Raw genomic sequence first — 6,851 nt, forward strand, 5'->3', positions numbered from 1 at the left:
GTAAGTTAATGTAAAACACATAGGTTGGTGAAAGAACTGTAAGCTCAAATTCAGCTCATTAAAGTGTAAGCTCATTAAAGCATGTTTAGACACACACATTTACACTTAGGCATACTACACATGATTTTAAAAACAGTATTGCAGTTGTTATGATTTCATTGATATGTGACCTAAGAACAATCTTACATTTAAAAAGTTGCTGAGGTCTGACTTTGTGGGGCTCAGAAATTAAATTAGTTTAATCTTAATTCATGTGATGAAGGACTTTGAACGAAGTTTGACAGGTTTCAGTGCTGAGTAAGGTTAACACTAAATATTTGAATATTTTACTTCTAGTAATATATTTTTCATTACCATTATGGCAAGCAATAGGCTAGCCCTACCTCATTTGTAAGTTGCTACCTGCAAATCATGAGCAAGTGACCTGACAACCTAAGTTATGAGCACATGAGAGAGACTATTATACTTTCTTGCCCTCTACATCACGGTCATAGCGATCCTATTAATATAAAACAACTTTAGGCCTTCTTTTAAAAGGGTATCCCTTTTCACTACATGGATTAGCTGCCACATACGTGAAGAGAACAAGTGGAGATTGAGAAACATCCGACGCAATGCCTTGGTAGGCCTAATGTTATTAGGTTGGATTTTGTAGTCACTGCAAATTTAACACCCTCGTTTCTATGAAACTGGAAACAATTGAACCAGGAGACTTTGCCAAATATTTGTAATATGTGTAAGAGTAGCCAAGGCTACGTTACACTGACACCATGTAGGTTAACGTTAACGTAATTCTCTGAATTCGCGGCCAACATCAAATCCATAGTTCTAACTATTTGATCGCCAAGTCAAAATTTCCTGGTCAACCACAAATAATTCCACTACTTTTTATTGCTTAGCTAGACTACTTACCACTTCAACACCATTGCCTGTATCTGTTTAAACTGTAACTGTAACAGTTCAACTGTTCAAACTGTAGCGTTAACTGTAACAGTAAAACACAAGCAAAACATTGCGAGCTCAATGCGCGTGTGAGTTGTTACGGGAACATACACACCAATTTTAGGAAAAAGGGCTAGTGTTTTGACCGGTCTTCAGCTATTTTGGTACGGTTTATTACACATCCAGAAGAATGCATTTGAGTCGTTATAGGCTCTGGCCTATTATGGAGCATAATAGGAACAAAGTTATGATCAAAAAAATTATCATGAAGAGGGGGGTGAATTCCGAGGGGGCACGTGCCCCCTTTATTTCAATGGGCATGACGCCACTGGAAATAGGGAGAATCCGCTGCTGTGCCCTACCTGTCTAGAGAACCAGCTGAACGGGTCAACGGGAGAAAGGTAAAAATCAATTGTTTAACTCAAGGGGAGGTGGAAAATGAGTGTAATTCCCCAAATGGTGGAATATCCCTTTAATGTTCTTTTTGCTCAGCAGTGGTTTTTGTCTTGGGACTCTGCCATGCAGGCCATTTTTGCCCAGTCCCTTTCTTATGGCCTACACAAAAATCAGCATGGGAGAGATGAGTGTGCAGGGTAACCATGAATGACCTATAGACAGTGAGCGAGTGGTATAAATATTGGTTAGACTTCCTAAAACTTCAAAGTGTAGATCACAGAGATTTTCCCGGAAAATTCATAATGAATCTATCATTTCGACGGCCGCAACAGAGACTCTATGGGCTGGCCCGCACCGCACACATTCCTCGGCCGGCCCACCGGGAAAACTCCCGATCGTCCAGATTGCCACTCCGCCCCTGCTTATGGTGGAGTCATGAACACTGATGTTAACTGAGGCAAGTGAGGCCTGCAGTTCTTTGGATGTTGTTGTGGGGTCTTTTGTGACCTCTTGGATAAGTCGTCCCTGCGCTCTTGGGGTAATTTTGGTCGGCCGGCCACTCCACTGTTCCATGTTTTTGCCTTTTTGTGGATGACTCTCACTGTGGTTCGATGAAGTCCTAAAGCTTTTGAAATGGGTTTAGGCAGCCAATCTGAAGCAGTAGGCCTAAAGGCGATTCAAAACGAGTCAGAAAAGTCGAGACAGGACCTATCATCAAAATGTCGGTGTCCACCACTCTAGTTCATCCAAAACAATCCAGAAAAGGGACTCAGAGTGCTAAATACCGGAATTATCCTTTTAATAACTGCATTTTCTGCTTACTTGTGTTATCTTTGTCTTATATTTAAATGTGTTTGATGTCAATTACACCAAAAACACTTACTGTAGGTGATACAAACATACAACAGAAATCAGGAAGGGGGCAAACACTTTTTCACACCACTGTATTTGTGTCTATGAAAATGTCTAAGGTCATTAAAAATTACTGCAGTAGACAGTATTTTAAATGAGTGTTGGTGGAGCATTGGTTGCCCCTCGGATTAATTTCCATGGTTGCATTTCCACTGGCAGGCCTTGCACAGGAAATCACATCAAACAAATAAAAAATCTTCTGGGGGAGGACCCCCAAACCCCCCCTCCCACATATGCGACAATTAGTGGGGGGTCTTTAATACATCTGGGCCCAGGGGCCCAAAAGTTCATAATCCGTCCATGGCCTTGATGCACAGTTCCGATTTTCTGCCTACCGGTATATCCGATTTTTTGGACTGCCTGTTTACATCTACGCTTGAGAGTGGCCCATCACTTGAGACAATCTGCATGTGTACCAGAGCAATTTTGGTCACCCAAATGAAGCAAACAGACGGCACTGTAAATGCACAAAATAAGCTTGCATTAGGGTATTTCAGTGGATAGTTGTTTACTTTCGTTTCCAATATCTTGAGAAGTCCGCAAAATAGGCCTATCGGTTTTATTTCAAGGTGAAAAAGAAACTGGAGAGCTTACCGCTTTTATTGCAGCTTTTCCATCTGTTTTCATTTTAATTACATCTGTTACGCCTGGATGTTAACCCTTAGAACCCGATTGACGCAAAGTGCGTCAAAAAACACACAATTTCTTCTATGTTACTTTGCTCCGGAACGGTTCATCACAGCGAGATAAAACTTTTATTGCGTGACAGAGCAGAAGTGGGGCTTTCCAACGAGACTACACACGATCAAGTATGGAAAAAAAAAATCATGAAATTAAAACAAATTGCATCATATTTATAGTCTACTTCTCTGCGTTCACCTGCGCACCCATTACTCTCGTTTGAATTACTCGCGAACCCGTGATCGCATAGATATGGCAAGCATATCAGATGAAAGAGGAGACACAGGGCTATCCATTGGTACCATGTATATCGATCCTTATGGCTTATAAAAACAGACGAAGTGACTGCAAAATAATAACGTCATGTACACAAACCAACGCTGCACACCCATTACTCTCGTTTGAATTACTCGCGGACCCGTGATAAATATGCCACGCATGTCAGATGAAAGAGGAGACACAGAGCTATCATTTGATACCAAGTACATCCTTTTGGGTTATAAAACAGAAGAAGTGACAGCAAAATAATAACTTCATATAGCTGGACTTACCCCACGTTTTTGTCTGTTTTTGTGGCAAAGCATGTTTATAATCCAATGCTATCGTGTGTTTCTCTATACAAAGCATGTTTATTATCCGGTTTTGAGATCCTAGCAAATTCCTGCATGGGATCCAATTCAAGGCTCACATTGCATCCCAAGTTGTTCAACAAATTGTTCAAATACAATGCAGTAAAAAGTTGAGAATCATTATGGGTGCCTACACCATAAGCACACGCAGGCCAACACGCAAACTCGGGTCAAATCAGTTTGTGTCACAGATATGGAGCGCAGAAAGGTCATTTTTCATTACTAAATAAAAAATGTCATTTATTTCCGTAAATCACACACCACATATTTATGTAAATTGCTCAGCCCCAGAGTATCCCTCCAACATGGCAATTATATTGCCAGATTCAGGACAGTCTGCCCTACACACATATGAAATTCACGTAGAGCTATGAGCTTGCTGTGGTGAGATACATGTCAAAATATAAGAATTTTTATAATATGCTTTTTATATTTTAATGCTAGTGCTAATACATGAAATTATGGCAGTTCTGGATAGCCTAGACTCTGATGAAAAAAAAACAATATATAATATGTATGTGTGGCACTTACAATGACCAGAATAAATCCTTATGAATAAAGGTAGTGAAAATGCCCTAAAAACAGCTTAGGGTTCTAAGGGTTAAAAGGCCTAGGGGCATATGGCTGCGTAACTAGTTAACTTAAATAAAGGAGAACAGTAAACACAAACAAGGAAGTAAATGATCGAGATGACCGGTTTATTGATTAAATCAAAATAAAAGTTCAAACAGACAATCACACCAAAAGTATGAAGACGGCTAGGCCTAAACCAAATAGTAACAAACAAACACATAAACGTACAATCACTAACCTCCCCACTGGGAATAGTTTTGCCGAACCCGGCACACCCTGGCCACACTAGCATGACAACAGCTCATGACAATACACAACATAAACACAGTACACACAGCCATCCACGGCTCTCACACAACCGTGGATGCTGGCGGCCTCAAAGGCACTGAACTAACGCCATCTTGGGTCTTTTAAGGGCTGTCCAATCAACCCCAATTAGGAACTCCCTTTCCAGCAATCAGCAGTAGGTGGGACCTAAACAAGGGCAAAGGCGAAACACAGAGACAGACGGCCGAAACACACTAGGGCCGGAACACACTAGGGCCGAAACACACTAGGGCCGGAACACACTAGGGCCGGAACACACTAGGGCCAGAACACACTAGGGCCAGAACACACTAGGGCCGTAACACACTAGGGCCAGAACACACTAGGGCCATAACACACTAGGGCCATAACACACTAGGGCCGTAACACATCGTTCTGCCAACAATGCGCAGGTTGAAAATGACAGGGAATATCCGATCTGACTCTTTAGACTGCAGTCACACTGGCATATCCGATTTATTTTCCCATATGAATGAGGCCTGTATTCGATCTCAAAATATCAGAATGCATGTTAGGCCAGTCAATTGTAACGTCCTGGCTTGAGGACGAGACAAAAACAAGGGTACACGCCACACCGCAGAGAAGATTTAACAATAATTTATTGAGAGCGTTTAACATAACCAACTCAAAATAATTAGAAACCCTGAATATGTCAGTAGAGTCAGTGGTGTAGGCAATGTATGGATGCACGGAGTAATGTAGTGGTGCTAAATAAATTAAAGAAAATAAATACCAAAACCTAACAAAACCCAGACTCAGGTCTGCTGCTGCCACCAACAACCCTACGCCCGCTCTCTAACCCACAATGCATCAGGGTACCTTTTAAAGACACCCTGGACACCAGGTGTCCTAACAATTAATCAATTAAAGGTGCAGATGAGCAGGCCAAGCTGATTAGGACGCCATGTACTCGTCACACAATCTAGCCCAAAAAGACAAAAAATTTGCAACAGAAATGCCTCATAGTTTTTATTGGTCCTAATACCCTCCTGAACCATATACTAAAAGTCTTCCTCCGAAGATGGAGTGGAACATATATATTTTTTAGATTAAAGGCCAAAGTTGTGCCCAACACTCTAAGCAATAGGGGAAAAAATTAAATTAATAGCTATCACTATGAAACTTCTCCAGTTGATTAGTGACATCAAACCAAAGAAAAAATGTATTACAAGTCTTTGAGATTTTATGTTTATATATGCAAATTGGGCATTTATTCATAAAATGTACCATCATTTGCATATACAAATCACACAATCTGAAAATTGGATGAAGCCAGATTAAAAACTGTATTGTTTCATTATGTTGAGACAATACAGAAAGACACAATTAAAGAAGGGACTGTGGCTATGTTTCTCCATCATCCCATACATTAGAAAATACTATTTAGAGTCAGATGTTTTTGGTATAAAATGTAGAAAATATCAGGCTATTGAAAATATATCAACATAACTCCTCCCTAATCAAACACAACATATAGATAGGAAGAAATCTGTAATGAATAGTTTATAATAGTGTTAATGAAGTGGATATTTCTCCTCCACAGTGTACGGAAACCTAATTTTGAGAAAACACGGAAACCACTATTAACAGACAAGTCATTGATATCGAAATCTGTAAATAGACAATACGTACCCAAAACCACAACTCAAGAGACAGATGTAGAAGAGAAAGCCCAGTAGGCACTTTAATACAAAACAGGAGGTACAGTAGGCCATAACTCCGTGGCAACAACAAAAAAAGTTCAATAAATGTTCTCATCCAAGTTTGCCGACATATTTGCACATACGCATTGGGGCAACCGTGGCCTACTGGTTAACGCTTTGGACTTGTAACCGGAGGGTTGCTGGTTTGAACCCCGACCAGTAGGAACAGCTGAAGTGCCCTTGAGCAAGGCACCTAACCCCTCCCCGAGCGCCGCTGTAGCAGGCAGCTCACTGCGTCAGGATTAGTGTGTGCTTCACCTCACAGTGTGTTCACAAGCTCGAACAAAGATTGAGGTGCAGCGTCCTGGTCATTATGGACAGGCATGAGTCTTGGATCCTCCGTTGCGAGAGTGGATAGCCATTTTGCTGTCAGTCACCTTACTATAAAAATGTTTCAGTCTGAGGTCATTGAGGTCCGCTTCTTTGTCTATGTAGAACTGTATCATTGCTTTTTCCCCTGCAGCAGCAATTTCCTTTTTAGTAGTACATATGGCACAATGTTGACGCGTCCAGGTCTTTTGCTGTAATCTTGAGGTGGAATCACTGATGCTCATTCAATGGTCCCAACGCTTAGTGCAAATTTCAGATATTTTTGTCTGGAAGTCTGTTGTCCTGACAGGAATCAGTTTGAACTTTTTTTCCTTCCCTGCATATCTGTCATGCACCCCACAAAACAGTGATCTTTGAT

The sequence above is a fragment of the Alosa sapidissima genome, chromosome 2 (assembly GCF_018492685.1).
Source record: "Alosa sapidissima isolate fAloSap1 chromosome 2, fAloSap1.pri, whole genome shotgun sequence".
Taxonomy (NCBI): domain Eukaryota; kingdom Metazoa; phylum Chordata; class Actinopteri; order Clupeiformes; family Clupeidae; genus Alosa; species Alosa sapidissima.